Here is a 17,738-nt window from a genome sequence, read left to right on the forward strand (position 1 = left end):
TCCTTTCCACGATTTTTTTCTCAATAATTTTTCTTGATCCACTACTGTGCCAGGCATTTTGTAGTGGTGGACGTTGGAAGACAGATAATATAGACATGGTTCCTGTCCTACTGCAGTTTATATTCTACCAACAAGTGATAAACTAACAGGAAAATATATGAATATAAATGCTATCTACACTACAAAGGAAAAGAACGATGGATGTGTGAGATTGAGAGAAGAATTAAATCTTAGTTTGGGTGGCCAGGAAAGGCCATCATGGGAAGATCACATTTCCTTAAGCTCTTTTTTCATCTTTTAAAATATTCATACTAGCAAACACAATTTGAAATTGTATATTTATTTGTTTATATATTTATTTTAAGAAATGTAGGAAAGTGCAAAAATTGCAAAAATCTCTAAACTACACGTCTTGCAAGCTCAGTTGATTACTTCTTAAATAGTCATATCATGAATTTCGATTATACAATTTGCTTCTATTCCTTTTGAGTTCTTCAGAAAATAGAGTTTACTATACTTTTTGAATGAATTTACATTTTTTTTCCTATTAATGGTAGCATAGCATGTTTTAAAGTTCTATTTTTGCAGGGGGCAGAGTTTTACTTAGCTTGAGGGTTACTTGAGCATTTTTATTAGCAGCGGTTTTATTATCTATGACTAGATTTCACCTGGGCCAATTCATTACTCTCAACTTCCACACTTCAGAATAGGTAAATAAACTTAAAAATAGTCAAAGGGACAATTTAGGGCATAGATTACAAAACAAATCTAGCCTCTAACGAAGTAATAACCGGCAGAAAATGAAATAAAATTTTTTTTGGTTCATTAAATGAAAAATACAAGAAAATGTGTAACTATGTATTTTGGATAGAATTTGCAGGTTGTAAACTTAACAGAGGCTGGGTGTGGTGGCTCACACTTGTATTCCTAGCACTTTGGGAGGCTTAGGCGGGTGGATCACTTGAGATCAGGAGTTTGAGAACAGCCTGGCCAACATGGTGAAACCCTGTCTCTACTAAAAATACAAAACTTAGCCGGCTGTGGTAGCAGGCACCTGTAATACCAGCTACTCAAGAAGGCTAAGGCAGGAGAATCACTCAAATGCAGGAGGCAGAGCTTGAGGTGAGCCAAGATTGTGCCATTGTACTGTAGCCTGAGCGACAGAGCGAGACTCCATCTGAAAAACAAAAAATTAAATTAAATTAAATAAATAAACAACAGAAAGTTAAGCAAACACAGGCTTCCCATATGAAGTAATTAGCATTATGCAAAGAGGGAACATGGCATTAATAAAGGATCCTAGACTTAGGATCTCCACTACTCCGTTTAAAATGGGATCTTTTTGAATTCACAGCAGGTTTTCCTTAAGAAACAATGTCATACATGATGGCTTAGTGTACTGGTCAATCCAGGGAAAGTGATTTAATCCATAATATGACATTTGGGATAATATTGCACTAGACCAACATATATTGGGACCATCATCTATATACAATGCTTATTAAAAAGATGTCTATTTAAGGTAAGTTCCTGAAAAATGAAAAATAATAGTATGGTGAGCAAACAATTGCTATAACAGTTAGAAGTCCAAAAGAAACTGAACAACCGAAGCCAAATTGAACAAATAGGTGTGAAGAATTTGATGGGAAAGAATAATGGGAAATGCTGCGATTGGTTTCTGACTTTAAGTCGCATTGATTTTTTTCTACAAGCACTATGTAAGTATTGGAATGCCTCTTAAAAGTAAGTTGTGCTAACTTGACTGGGCTGCTTTATAAACTCTTCACAAAATTTGATTCATGTTTTATTAAGATTACATTTGAGAGGCAAGTCCCTAGAACTTGAGACAAGCTGTAGCACTCACCTGCAAGTGTGGCTCACAAATCAGCAGACTTTGGAGCCATTGGTAAAGGCTACTTCCAGTTACAAAGTGAGAAGATAAAAGCAGCATGTGCTGTAGACTGGGGTAGTATTTTCGAGTTCTGTCATTGGCACCTATCAGTGGCTGAGATATCCTGGGTTGAAGTCTCCAAGGTGTATTATGCATGAAAAGACATCTCCTGTTACTTCATTTTTGTAAAAGATTACCTCAATTCTCTTTAAGGGCTGGATGACATTGCGTGAAGTGGCTGAAACTTACATCAAATGCTTTAATAACAGGTCAGCAAAAAGGCCAATGGTCTCAACTTTTATATTCCAACTGGCACAGCTACAGGAGTGGGCTATTTGCCAAAGACATTGAACCAAGCCTCGGAGAAGTAGAAACAGCTCAACCAGGTTCATTCAGCAGAGAATCATGGTTAAAATATATTAAACCTGGATTCCTCAAATTCTGTTGGTAAAGTTAATCGGGATAGGGTAACACTTGGCATCCTTATGCCATGACTGGATCTCTCATGGGAATGAAATCTTAGCTTTAATTTTTTGCATTTAATTAAAGCTTCACAAGTATAAATATAAAAGTACTTGTTATTGTTGTCACCTATGTTCTTTAGCGATGACAAGTAACATCTTATTTGTGCTAACATGAGGAATCCATATGATAAATACAGATTTAAAATATATCGATGTGTAAGATCTTATTTTTTCACCTTAATGTTGGCACCTATGTAATTTAGCTGAAACATTTTTAGAATTCAAGTGAGCTATGCACACCTCTGGGGAAATCTTGCTGGCCAGCTTTCCAGAGTTTCCATACAGGGATATTCACTCTTTAGCTGAGCCTTTGCCTAATTGTATTATTTTAGATGATGGGTTGCCTTGTGAGTAAATGATGAAAAGATGGAAGCCATAATATATAGTAGCACACACCAGCCCTGTGGAAAATAAATAGCTAACTTTAAAAGAATGTTGTTCCGAAAGTCAAGGGCAATTTTAAAGAAGCAGTGAGTAGGCCAACTCAATAACGAGTAACTGGTGCCTCATTGCTCCTCAGAGGCTCACACATGTTCTTGGGGTGTGTGTGGGGCCCAGCCTGGAGACTGACAGACAACATTCTTCACCTAGTGAGGATGGTCTAAAAACATATACATTTTAAGAAACTAAAACCTAATAATATCTTGGCCAAGTTATGCGTGTATTATAAAAACAAAGCTAAGAAAGGTGAGTTAATGAATGAAAATTAGAAATACAAGTTCTGCAATACCCATGGCATTCATGGGAGTGCTGGATTAATTTATTTAAAATTGCAGCCATTGGCAGATGCAAAAAAAACCCAGAACATTATCTGTACATTATCCTGTACTTCTTGCCCTCAGGGGTAACATTTTTACTCCTTTAGAGATCAACCCAGCACTTTTCACTGCTGACCACAAATTGCTTTACAAACTTTCATGTTGATTTTAACTGGATTGCCAGATTTGCCTCACAGCTTGAAGCAAATCACATCCCATAGTATCTGATAAGAGCTTGTAAAAGAGTGGTACATGTTTCATTTAAGGGAAAGAATAGTTGTCTCAGAAACTGTCTGGTCTGTCTGTTAATTAGGTGACTGGATGGAATTGCAAGAAACACACTACAGATGGACCCTTACACACAGAACTGAACACTGCCCCAATGTGTTTTGGGAAAATAATCCTTCAGGGATGAGTATATTAGCTCCAGATATCAAACTTTAACAGTAGAGAAATTGCATGTATTATTAAACGCCAACTTTACATTTGAGGTCTACGGGATGCATATTTTTCTTTCAAAAGTTGTACTTCTTTCAGGACAGGGATGAAACTGTGTCACCACCCAAATCTAGGATACTTTTACTTCTACAGTAGTGAAAAAAAATTCCATATGTTTTTTTTTTGTAAGTTGTGAAAGCATACATGTTCACATACACCTGCCCCTTCTTCTAAAATTTTTAAAGAAAATGTTTCTGTCTTATTTACAGCTCCCTGAAAAGTAATGTTATTAAAAATAAATGTGTTTATTTGACTGGACACCCAGGTTTAAATACCCATGAGAGACCGCAGTGCTGTGGTTCAGTATCAAAAGTGACTACCCACAAGAGGTCACAGTGCTGTGACTCAGTGTGGTCAAGGACAATGCCTACTACGTGCCTTACAGAATTAGAAAAGGGGTTTTTAATTGTATTTATTGGTCTTTAAAATTTTGTCGTTTATATTCAGTAAAACAATACTGAAAAAATGTTTTTGCCATAAATTAATATCATTATAACATCAGAAAAGAAAAATCTCTAAGACATTTTAAGGAGAATTAAAAATAGTAATATCAAGTAAATCAGCCAGTATTTATACATTCACATCACACTATGAGAACGAAAACTCACTGTTTCTTGTGCATATTCAAATAAATAACAATATGAGTGTAAAATCTTTCAGTTCTTCAGTCTGTTGAAAAGCCTATGGAAAAACTAGAATCTATATTCCAGGTACTCCAGAGTATAGTAATGAAAATACTTATATTAAAAACAGAGAGGACGGCCGTGTGCAGTGGCTCATGCCTGTAATCTCAGCACTTTGGGAGGCCGAAGTGGGCGGATCACGAGGTCAGGAGATCAACACCATCCTGGCTAACACGGTGAAACCCCATCTCTACTAAAAATACAAAAAATTAGCTCGGGCGTGGTGGCGGGCACCTTTAGTCCCAGCTACTTGGGAGGCTGAGGCAGGAGAATTGCTTGAACCCAGGAGGTGAAGCTTGCAGTGAGCCGAGATCACACCACTGCACTCCAGCCTGGGTGACAGAGCGAGACTCGGTTAAAAAAAAAAAAAAAACCAGAGAGGATATGACATTGTTTTTTTTTTTTTGAAAAGTGAGCAATTAGAAATTATAAATTTGATATGTAATTATATACAAAATGCAATTTATAGATATATTTTCTAGGAGCCAGTTGCACCATCAGTGCATTAGCCCTAAACCTGTGTTTCAGACTTGTGAATTAGAAGGTTCTGCCTCTCAAGAGGAGGCCTCAAGGCTAAGAGTGAAGAGGCTGCCAGTCCACGCATGAGAGCCAGGAGTCAGCTCTCAGCTCGAAGGAAAGGATCAGCCCAGGAAATATTTTACAGCCACAAAGAACCTTGACCTTTTCCACTCTTCTCTTTTTCCTATTTCCCCTTCTCCAGCCCCCTCCTCTAGCTCATCCCAATAATAGAGTAAAATCAAAGCATCCTGAATATTTACTAAGTGCTACATACCTTGTGAACTATTTCACTTGCAGTATCCCTAATACAGTTTCAATAAACCATGACCAGTAAAGTAATAAGCATTGTTTGAAAGAAAAAAATAGCCTAATAAACTTCTTGTCAGACACACAAAAAGCTTTTCTTTTGTACATGTCTATGGTAAATTGCTTTGCATGACAGCACATAATCTAACCAAAGTGGATGTTCTCTGTTTGATCTGATTGTCTGAACAAAAAAAAGCATGTATTTTAAATTTCTTTCTTTAATGAAGTATACTCTATGAGAGACAATTTCTTATTAAGGCATATTTGGACTTCTATCAAACCTATTATTGATCTCTTCATCTTTTTCCCCCTGCTAGTCCAGGAAATGGGAGCTACTGAAACCACAGGATCTGCTCGCGGCTTCCAAACACTCTCTGCGGACAGTATGACCACGTCCATGTCCTCCTCTGGCTCCAGTGGGGCCCTTTTCATGGACCCCAGGCCCTTCCCTGTTTCTCCCAGAGGGGGAAGTCCAAGGCAGGGTCTGCATCTCCCTTGTCTGTGCAAGCCCCACAACAGCTCTGCTGGACAGTGTCTAAACTAAAACTTCTTGGTTGTTTAGTCTGGTTATACGTGTTACAAATTCCCCATTTCCTGTGGGGTTCATAGAGAGCTACAAAATTATAATAAAACTTCAATAGAAATTTCTGACTCCATTTTTAAAATATTATCAAATCTTCTAAGGTTCTAAGACCCTTTGCTGTGAAGATAGGTAGAGAACCACTCTAATACAGAACAGCGTTTGTTTTTCTCTCTCAAAGGGAATTGGGACTGTTTGGAAAGTCACGGAAATTTGCTACATACTTTAAAAATCTAGAATGCCTTCCCAAATGGCACACTCAGGATATGAGGAAGCAATGTCACTGCAAATCACTCCTGAACTACATTTAAACTGAGCAACTTGGTTTAGGATGCCCACAGCATCCTCAGAACCCTTGTCATCAAGGCTTAGGTAGAAACCTCTGCTCTTCAAATCGTGCCTTCCTTTCAGATCTAGTTAATTCTAGTCAGGATTCTAGGAAGGCCTCCCTCTGAAGACAATGCAAAAATAAAAAGAGCCACAGACCTTCCTTTAGTTGACAGTTTTCCATCATTTTCTGAATCAACTGTGATTCAAACTTTAAAAAAACCCAAGTTAGTGCCTGATGACTCCCTAGACTCTGGGGCATCTGGTGGTGCCAAACTGGGATTACCCTGACAATTTCTGAGGACAAAGATCTTCGAGGAGGGCAGCTCGAGGGAGAGTTTAGTCAGATCTGAAGTTGTGTCTCACAGACGCAGCATCCACTGACCCCTGACTTTCAGTTCATATTTTAGAACTGTTCCCAGGGGATGGAGATAAGGCAGTCATCAATCAGGAAACAGTCAAATATGTGCAGATGACTGAGAACAGCTCTCCTTGAATCCCAGTCATGGGAGTTGAGGAATGATCATTCCTCTACATAGTTCTATTAAAAAAAGTGAAATAAAATTTGCTGTATTTCGTTAGAGTTGCGGAAATAAGACAACAAACACATCCTCAATTAGGTTAAAAACCACACAGCTCTGGCAGCAGTGTTATCATTTACATCAAGTTCCTTGGCTAAATGAGCAATTTCCATGTCTAGTTTACATGAGCTCAACTATAAGTGTGATAGAATTGGCATCAAATAAATGGCATGGGTTCAGATCTGGTTTTGATTACCAGGATTTCTACAATATGTTTTTGTGTTTAACTCTGTTTTGTAACTTTGCCCATGAATGTTTGTCTAACTTCTGCCTCCTGAGCACTCAGTTTCAATTCCCTGCCATACGTCTACGCTTTGCAATTTGTGTTTTGTAGTCCGTGCTGGAGTCCCGCTGCCCCTGAACACATACCCTGAGGCAGCGTGCCTGCACAGCCAGCTTCCATCTGAATGCTTTAGACATGCGCTGCATTCAGGCAAGACCCCTTTGGATCTTCCCAATTAGAGCAAAATCGCTAGCATTTAACTTCTAATTTTACAAGTAACAGTGATTTGCAATTAGTAACAGACATCAAGATGACTTGTGACCAGCATTATACATGCAATTAATTTCCACCCATCTATAATTAATTTTACAATGGCATTTGGCTAAATGCTTATTATAGGAAAATCTGTCGTTGAGAATCAGAATTACTACCTTTACAAATATTTTATTTTCTCTGTAAGAGAATTCTGAATACTTTCACCAGAAGTACATTTTTTTTTTATTATACTTTAGGTTTTAGGGTACATGTGCACAATGTGCAGGTTTGTTACATATGTATCCATGTGCCATGTTGATTTCCTGCACCCATTAACTCGTCATTTAGCATTAGGTATATCTCCTAATGCTGTCCCTTCCCCCTCCCCCAACCCCACAGCAGTCCCGGGAGTGTGATGTTCCCCTTCCTATGTCCATGAGTTCTCATTGTTCAATTCCCACCTATGAGTGAGAACATGCGGTGTTTGGTTTTTTGTCCTTGCGATAGTTTACTGAGAATGATGTTTTCCAGTTTCATCCATGTCCCTACAAAGGACATGAACTCATCATTTTTTATGGCTGCATAGTATTCCATGGTGTATATGTGCCACATTTTCTTAATCCAGTCTATTGTTGTTGGACATTTGGGTTGGTTCCAACTTTTTGCTATTGTGAATAGTGCCACAATAAACATATGTGTGCATGTGTCTTTATAGCAGCATGATTTATAGTCCTTTGGGTATATACCCAGTAATGGGATGGCTGGGTCAAATGGTATTTCTAGTTCTAGATCCCTGAAGAATCGCCACACTGACTTCCACAGTGGTTGAACTAGTTTACAGTCCCACCAACGGTGTAAAAGTGTTCCTATTTCTCCACATCCTCTCCAGCACCTGTTGTTTCCTGATTTTTTAATGATGGCCATTCTAACTGGTGTGAGATGGTATCTCACTGTGGTTTTGATTTGCATTTCTCTGACGGCCAGTGATGATGAGCATTTCTTTATGTGTTTTTTGGCTGCATAAATGTCTTCTTTTGAGAAGTGTCTGTTCATGTTCTTTGCCCACTTTTTGGTGGGGTTGTTTGTTTTTTTCTTGTAAATTTGTTTGAGTTCATTGTAGATTCTGGATATTAGCCCTTTGTCAGATGAGTAGGTTGCAAAAATTTTCTCCCATTCTGTAGGTTGCCTGTTCACTCTGATGGTAGTTTCTTTTGCTGTGCAGAAGCTCTTTAGCTTAATTAGATCCCATTTGTCAATTTTGGCTTTTGTTGCCATTGCTTTTGGTGTTTTAGACATGAAGTCCTTGCCCACGCCTATGTCCTGAATGGTATTGCCTAAGTTTTCTTGTAGGATTTTAATGGTTTTAGGTCTAACATTTAAGTCTTTAATCCATCTTGAATTAATTTTTGTATAAGGTGTACAGAAGGGATCCAGTTTCAGCTTTCTACATATGGCTAGCCAGTTTTCCCAGCACCATTTATTAAATAGGGAATCCTTTCCCCGTTTCTTACAAACCACTGCTCAATGAAATAAAAGAGGATGCAAACAAATGGAAGAACACTCCATGCTCATGGGTTGGAAGAAACAATATCGTGAAAATGGCCATACTGCCCAAGGTAATTTATAGATTCAATGCCCTCCCCATCAAGCTACCAGTGACTTTCTTCACAGAATTGGAAAAAACTACTTTAAAGTTCATATGGAACCGAAAAAGAGCCCGCATCGCCAAGTCAATCCTAAGCCAAAAGAACAAAGCTGGAGGCATCACGCTACCTGACTTCAAACTATACTACAAGGCTACAGTAACCAAAACAGCATGTTACTGGTACCACAACAGAGACATAGATCAATGGAACAGAACAGAGCCCTCAGAAATGATGCTGCATATCTACAACTATCTGATCTTTGACAAACCTGACAAAAACAGAAGTACATTTTTAAAGTTAGTATTTTGTATTCGTAGAACTAGATTAAATAATATCCTGTTGAGTGAATGATATTTTAAGATTACAACCTGAATTGCTTATTATGGCTTTCTAAATTCATTCCTGTTCTGCAACAAGATATTTAAAAATTTAAGTATTGAAAATAGTCTAAGCAAAGAAAATTGCTACTTGTTAACTTTGGAAGACTTGAAGACATAAAATTTCACCAAGTGACAGATTCATAAAAATTTCTTTTTGGGGGAATTTTCAAGCATTGTGAAACTGTTACTGAAAACAAAACATTAAAACATTAGCACTTGTTTTAAAAAGCAGGAAGACAATCACCTCTGTAAGAAACACAGAGCTAATTATTATGTGTCCTAGGGAATGCTGTCACAATCAGTCAACTTATAGAAGCATGATTTTCTTTTTATTCAAGTTGTCCCTTTGCAAAAGTTCCCTTTGGATATTATTTCTGTGAATAAATAATTCACTGTCTTCTTCATATTCAAAGGTATGCTTTTGAAATATATATATATATGACTCTTTAGTATGAGCTTAATTTTTTTCTCCAACAATGGCTGTAAGAATGCACAGACTACAAGAGACAATAGTGAGAAAGCTGAGAAATCTGGTGATCCACACCCTCTCCACTGGAAGCCTACAGGGAGCTTTCCCCTAGGGCCCAACGTGGTCAGCCTCAGAGTGACTAACTCTTCCTAATTCAAGAAACCAACCCTTGGCCAATGTACAGCGAGAACCAAGATGAATCGATTAATGCACAGTGAAAACTGTAATTCTCACAAAGACAAAATCTTGTCAGCAAGTATCTCTGTCCACCATAGCCTGGTTTTTAGCAAATGAAATATTTGAAATTCAGTGACCACAACATCTGCTCCTCAGGCCAGTATCTGGATGCTTATTGTCCATGTTCAGGTACATCCATCTCAAAGGATGTAGAGCCACACACCTTCTTTCAGCTTATATCATTTATTTTGTTATTTCCTATTCAGAGCAGGGACTTTTCGTGGACAGAGAAGCTGAGGAGTATCAGATAAAGATGATCTGCATGTACTGGAAAATAATCTGTGGTTTACACGTAGGCCGATGGAAGCAAACCAGGGTAATATACATTTAGAGGCAGAGGGCTCTCACAATATCCTCTTCAAAAAACATTAGGATGAAAAGAGTTGCAGAACATTTCTGGTAAAATATATCATTAAAACTTAGGCTAACTTAACTCTTTCCACCTACACACTTTAGTAATTTACAAATAAATAGCATTTAAGCATATATTTCATTTGAAATAGAGTCCACACGATTGAAATAGTTGTGAAATTCTGAGAGACTCTCAATAGAACTCTTAGCTGCTTATTACTATCTCCTAAGAAAACAATTTAACTACCCTCTTCTCATTAAAGAGTAAATAAAAATAGTCTTCATGATATTATAAAGATCTAATAATACTTCCTTCAACCTGTAGGAACAAAAGAAGAATTTGTAGTTCACAGCCACATGAGATAGTCAAGTGTGTTAAAAGGGAAAAAGAGCTATCGAAGTCAGGAAGCAAAATGCCTTCAGAGATAAAAGGTTATTTGTGGCTGAGTGAAAAAAATGGACAATGAGCAGAAAATAATTTATATTACAAAGTCTTTAGACATCATTTGCTTGGTAAGACATTATAGAAATATTTTTGGCCATTTGTTTGCTTTAAAATCCACTTAACTAAAAAGTGACCTCACAGTTTTAAAATGACATAATAACATAATCTATATGGTACTACACTGATAATCTCATCTAATCTTTCATTATGCTGTGACCAAGTCTTCTGTTAAAAGCCTAATTTTAGCCTGGTGCTGTGGCCCTTGCCTGTAATCCCAGCACTTTGGGAGGCTGAGGCGGGCAGATCACAAGGTTAGGAGTTCGAGACCATCCTGGCTAACATGGTGAAACCCCGTCTCTACTAAAAATACAAAAATTAGCCGGGTGTGGTGGTGGGCGCCTGTAGTCCCAGCAACTCGGGAGGCTGAGGCAGGAGAATGGCGTGAACCCAGGAGGCAGAGCTTGCAGTGAGCTGAGATCGCGCCACTGCACTCCAGCCTGGGCGACAGAGCAAGACTTGGGCTCAAAAAAAAAAAAAGTCTAATTTTCTTATTGTATGTATCAACATTTGATGTCCATATGATCTTTAAGCTGCTATAAAATTAACAAAAATTATGCTAGAAGAAATCTCAACTTATATCTTTCTTGAGATACAGCTCTCAAAATTTCAGTCTTTTTTAACTATGGTTTTAGAATTTTTACCTCTAGAATAAGAAAACAGAAAAAATATTCTTTTTTTTTTTGAGACAGAGTCTCACTCTGTCGCCCATGCTGGAGTGCAGTGGCACGATCTCAGCTCACTGCAAGCTCCGCCTCCCGGGTTCACACCATTCGCCTGCCTCAGCCTCGCGAGTAGCTGGGACTACAGGCGCCCGCCACCACGCCCGGCTAATTTTTTGTATTTTTAGTAGAGACAGGGTTTCACCATGCTGGCCAGGCTGGTCTTGATCTCTTGACCTCATGATCTCGCTGCCTTGGCCTCCCAAAGTGCGGGGATTACAGGCATGAACCACTGCGCTGGGCCAGAAAAAAATTCTTATGCTATTTTTAACTGAATATATCCATACAATAAAGTGGTTCTAATTAATTAACTCCTTTTCAAACATTGGCAAATATTATATTATTTATTCTCTGAAAATACCTACAAGTTATCTCCACAAACCTATGCATCCTTCTTATTCTATTGATGGATGGAAATTTTAAAATTGTAAAAGCACCTCTGCATTGCTATATTAGTTCCCTATCACTGCTGTAACAAATTACCGTGAATGCAGTTTATTAAAACAACGCAGACACATTATTTTACCATCTGGAGGACAGAAATCCAAAATGGGTCATCAGGGCTGCATTCCCTCTGGAGGCTGTAAGACAGAGTCTATTTCCTTTTCATCTCCAGCTTCTAGAGGCTCCTGCCTTCCATGGCTAGTGACCTTCCATCACTACAGCCTCTGCTTCCGTCATTGTATCTTCTCCTGCCTCCTTATCTTCCTTATAGGACCTCTGATTATCTTGGACCCACCTTGTAATGTAGAATAAATTCCCATCTTAAGATCCTCGGCGGGGCGCGATGGCCCAGGCCTGTAATCCCAGCACTTTGGGAGGCCGAGGCGGGCGGATCACGAGGTCAGGAGATGGAGACCATCCTGGCTAACATGGTGAAATCCTGTCTCTACTAAAAAAGTAAAATAAAAAATAAAGAAAGATTCTTTATCACTGCAAAGGCTTTTTTGCTATGTAACACATTCAAGGATCCCAGGTACTAGGACGTGGACGTCTTTGCAGGATGATTATTCTGCCTGCTACAGCTGCTTAGTGTTTGGTGTCCACTAAAGCACTTTTTATTTCTCTGCTAATATTTTGTTGAGGATTTCGTGTCTTTGTTCAGGAGGAATCTATATTGCTCTGTAATTTTCTTTCCTTCTGACATCTTTTTCTGGTTTTGCCGTGAGGCCTAAGTTGCTCTCAAAAACTAAGACAGTAAATGTTCTTTTCTATCTTCTGCTAGTGTCTACATAAAATTGAGATGACTTCTTCCTTCAACGTTTGATAGAATTCACACTTACATTTGAAGTGCTTGAGGAAATGTTTTTAGTTATAAATTCAATTCCCTTAATTTCTCTTTTTGGTAATTTGTGCCCTTGAGAAACTTTTCATGTCCTCTAAGCTTCAAATTTATTGAAATCTAGTTATTCGTGCTGTTTTTTAAAAATTTTCTATTGGATACATAGTAATGTCCCTTCCTCCAATTTTTTGATGTGTCTACTTAGTAGATTATCAATTTTTGTTTGTGAAAGAACAACCTTTTTGGTTTATATTCATGTTTCCCTATTGCTTTTGTCCATTTAGTATTTCACTGGTTTCGGCACTATAATTTCCTACTTATTTTTCATTAGTTTTAATTTTCTCTATTTCTTCTAATTTCTTAAGGTGAAATCTTGTATCACTGATTTTGTGGCTTTCTCGTGTATGAATATATGCATCCAAAGTTCTAAATTTCCCTGTCACACTGTTTGCTTGGCATCCCTCAACCTTTAGCATGTTGATTCATTCATTGTCATTAAATTTAATATAATTTGTAACATTTTTCATGAGCTAATGGGTTATTTGGAAGTATATAGTAAGATGCTATAGGAAAATCAGCTTGAGTATTTCTCACAAATATGAAGTTGGTTTAATATTAAAAAATCAGTGTAATATACCATATCAATAAAATGATAACTTATGTTAATCTCTACAAATGAAAAAGTATTCACAAAATTCAACATCCATTCATGATGAAAAATTATCAGAACACGAGGAATAGAAAGGAATTTGTGTAACTTTATACAGGATCTCTTCCAAGAAACTGAATCTATCCTTCTAATGGTAGAAGAATATTTTCTTCCCTAAGATGAGGAAAAAGGCAGGAATGTCTACTATTACTTCTTTCTTGTATTGTACTGGAGGTCCTGCCAGATTTAGATGGCACTGGGCAGTGAACAAATAAAAAAAAAAGGTATAAATTTGAAAGGAAGAAACATTGTTAGGTGACAGTTGTGTACATGGAAAAGCCTAAGAATCTACCAAAATGCTACCAGAACTCATACTTCTATCTATTATCAATGAACAATTGGAAATTACAATTTAAAAATAAATGCCAGATATTTTAAATTTTATTTTAAGTTCAAGAGTACATGTACAGTATGTGCAGGTTTGTTATATAGGCAAATGTGTATCACGGGGATTTGCTGTGCAGATTATTTCATCACCCAGGTATGAAGCCTGGTACCCGTTAGTTATTTTTCCAGATCCTCTCCCACCTCCTACCTTCCACCCTCCAATAGGCCCCAGTGTGTGTTGTTCCCCTCTTTATGTCTGTGTGTTCTTGTCATTTAGCTCCCCTATAAGTGAGAACATGCTGTATGGTTTTCTGTTCCTGCATTAATTTGCTAAGGATAATGGCCTCCAGCTTCATCCATGTCCCTGCAAAGGACATGATCTCATTCTTTTTTATGGCTGCATTGTATTCCATGCTGTATATGTACCATATTTTCTTTATCCAGTCTATCATTGATGGTCATTTAGGCTGATTCCATGTCTTTGGTATTGTGAATAGTGCTGCAGTGAACAAACACGTGCATGTGTCTTTATAATAAAATGATTTCTATTCCTTTGGGCACATACCCAGTAATGGGGTTGCTGGGTCAATGACATAAGTACCATTTCCAATTTTATTTTATTTTTTATTTTTTATATTTATATTTTTGGAGACAGAATCTCACTCCGTCACCCAGGCTGGAGTGCAGTGGCAGGATCTCGGCTCACTGCAAGCTCCGCCTCCTGGGTTCACACCATTCTCCTGCCTCAGCCTCCTGAGCAGCTGGGACTACAGGCACCCGCCACCACACCTGGCTAATTTTTTTTAATATTTTTAGTAGAGATGGGGTTTTACTTTGTCAGCCAGGATGGTCTCGATCTCCCGACCTCGTGATCCACCCGCCTCGGCCTCCCAAAGTGCTGGCATTACAGGCCTGAGCCACTGTGCCTGGCCAAATACCATTTTCAATGTTATAAAGAAATAAATATTTAGGGATAAGTTTGGAAAAAATGTGCAAGATGTAGCATAGAGATGTAGATCAATGGTACAGAATAGAGAATACAGAGGGAAACCTAAAAGATATGGTCAATTGAATGAGAGTTTCTGTTGCTCTACATCCTCGCCAGCATTTGGTGCTGTTAGTGTTTTGGTTGTAACCATTTAGATATGCAATGCTATTTTGTTTTAATTTGCATGTAGTATCCAGCTGCTTCAGCATCATTTGTTAAAAAAGGCTATCATTATTTTCCCTTTGCATTACCCAGGTGCCTTTGTTGAAAATGAAGTAGCCATGATTATAGTGGTTTATTTCTACGCTCTGTATTGTTTTCATTGATCTGTATGTCTATCCTTATGCAAATATCAGACTGCTTTAATTACCATAGCTTTATAGTAAGCTTTGGAATCAGGCAGCATAATTCTTCTAATTATGCTCTTTCTTGAAATTGTTTTTTGACAATTCTAGGGGATTTTTGTTTGTTCGCTTGTTCATTTTTGCTTTTCCATAAAAATTTTAGGATTGGATTGTCAACTTCTTTAAAAGCCTGGTAGAATTTTGATAGGAATTGCACTGAATCTATAGATTAATTGCTGTCTTAACACTATTGAATCTTCTGATACATGGGCATATATATTTCTCCATTTGTTTAGAATGTAAGCATGTACGTATTTTTTCTCAGCTCTTTAAGTTTCCAGTGTTCAGATTTTTGCACTTGTTTTCTTAACTTTATTTCTAAGTATTTTATTATTCTTAAATGGGATTGTTTTCTTAATTTTATTATCAGATGTTTTATTACTAAAATAAAGAAATAAAATTGAGTTTTTATAATCTTGTAATCTGTGACATTGCTAAAATTATGCATTAGTTCTATAATTTTATAATTCCCTAAGATTTCCTATATACAATATGTTTTCTATGAATAATGACACTTTCATTTATTACTTAACATGTTATTTCAAAGAACTATAATATTTTAAAATTTCTTTTTAAAACGTGTATTCAGAAATCTTTTACGAATAGCATTTTACATTTGCCGCATATAAATTGCATATTTCCTTTCAACATCTTAATTAATATGGTTCCATTAATTGAAACCTGGCCCTTAAGAGGTATCCATAGGGACACAGGAGTACTTACTGTGCCATCCAGAGGTTACTTCCTGCAGGATTATAGAAGCTGTTCAGTTTCTGATAATTCTTGAAATTCACTAGCCTGTGTGAGTCTCCCAAGCTGTTAGTAGTGATCATATGGATGACTAGCAAAACCTTGAACATACTGTAGGCAACAGTAGCTACTCAAGTATTAGTTGAATGAGTTTATTTCTGACTCCTCCTAATCCTCAAATCAGTTTGTCTTCCTAAAAAGGACATTAAAGAAGAGGCATAAAGTTCAAACTTGATTAAGGCTCAAGTTCAAACTTGATTAAGGCTTTCATCTCTCTGCAGTTGGGATAGGTACATATAAAACCTTTTACTACCTCTTAGACCCATCTACTGTGAATTAGGTTCATTTACATACAAACACATACACACACACACACACACACAAGAAAAAAACTCAATGTAAACATAAATGAAAATTCTTTTAAACACCATTTCCAGGGGAAAATAATGGGAACAAAAAATTATTTTCCTGTAAATCCTTTAATCCTTTCTTTAGAAAAAGTCACATTCTTTTTTTTTCTACTTCTGTCCTAATTCCTGAAGTTCCTCTGAGAATGGATTGTATAATCTGAAAGTGTTTTAGACACATGTATTATGTCTCTATTTTTGAATGCCTAAGATACTGGAGGAATTTAATAATCACCTTTTATCTAAAAGATAAAATATGTCTTCATTTCCCAAAAGTCAAAGGACTGTCTTGTGGTGTCCAATTCTGAGCTCAGATCAGTCTTCTCAGTCAGCTTGAGCTATTATTACTCTTAGTCTAAAAATTATTTTTGTTCCTCTATACCTATATATAGCCCCCCTCACTTCTTCCTTAAGAGACTGAGAATTTTTCAAGCCCACTCATATCAATGTGATATTGTAGATTCAAGATTAAATGTGATGTTCACTGTTTTTTGTATTGAAAAGGCACGACTCCTCATGTACAAGATGATTCTACATTTTTGAATTCCAAAATAAATTTGTTTCAATGTTGTGTAAGATTGAAGGTGTCCACCCTGATAAATGTTTTTCCAAACAAACTATAAATGGTCTTAATATGACTGCCTATTAAATTATATTTTTAAAAAGTAGACCCTATTGTTTTTGCATATTTTAAAAGTCAGTGTTCACTGATTTTCTGATAAGCTATACTTCATATATGTTCTTTTACATAACCACTGTATATTCAAATTGGATGCTTGCTATTAGCATGAACGGCGTCTTTATTAACTGATTTTGTACATTATCTAGTATAAGGAGGAAGCCACAAAGAATACATCATATTTTCCAAATGCAGGTAGAATCTCATATGAGTTTTCACTAGAAAGGAAAATTAAATTTTCTTTTTGCAGTTTTTGGCATGGTCCAAATACAGGATATTTTGTGAGACAAGGATCTGGGAAGAAAGAAAGGAATGATGTGTTTATATTATGCCTGTGAGTAAGTCTAGGACTACAGCTTTATCACTGAACTGAGGTCTTGTTGTTCACCAATCAATGTAATAGAAATGGCAGTTAAGAAACAGATATTCATGCCAAAACTAGAGGTTGCATTCAAGCCTGCATTCAGAGAAGTTAAAAGTTCTAAAAACAAAACAAAGTAGAAACTAGAGCTAAATTAACCTTGGAGAATCAAGAGTAGACTAAAGACAGAAAGAAATGAAGGCAGATTCTAGAAGGCATATTTTCGGCCTCAAGATTGGCCTAATATGGATGAAAACCTGAATGTGCTTTCTCCAAAAATAGAGAGGAAAATTCCTTTGTGTGTGAGACCTCAAGTCTTTAAGGAGGTGTAGGATGGAGTTTTATAGACTAAAATTATCAAGTTCAAATGAGCAAGTGT

At 37.0% G+C, this 17,738-nt stretch overlaps 1 long non-coding RNA gene across 2 annotated transcripts; it reads left to right on the forward strand.

Moving 5' to 3' along the window:
* The first annotated feature begins 2,203 nt into the window (after positions 1–2,203).
* Positions 2,204–5,823, forward strand: LOC129481351 (uncharacterized). Of its 2 annotated transcripts, none has more exons than XR_008657365.2 (2): positions 2,204–2,338; positions 5,497–5,823. It is a non-coding gene; the product is annotated as an uncharacterized lncRNA (long non-coding RNA). The 2 variants fall into 2 exon arrangements; XR_010120637.1 differs by having other exon boundaries at positions 2,204–2,334.
* Positions 5,824–17,738: the final 11,915 nt, after the last annotated feature.

Source organism: Symphalangus syndactylus, chromosome 4 (genome assembly GCF_028878055.3).
Source record: "Symphalangus syndactylus isolate Jambi chromosome 4, NHGRI_mSymSyn1-v2.1_pri, whole genome shotgun sequence".
Lineage (NCBI taxonomy): Eukaryota > Metazoa > Chordata > Mammalia > Primates > Hylobatidae > Symphalangus > Symphalangus syndactylus.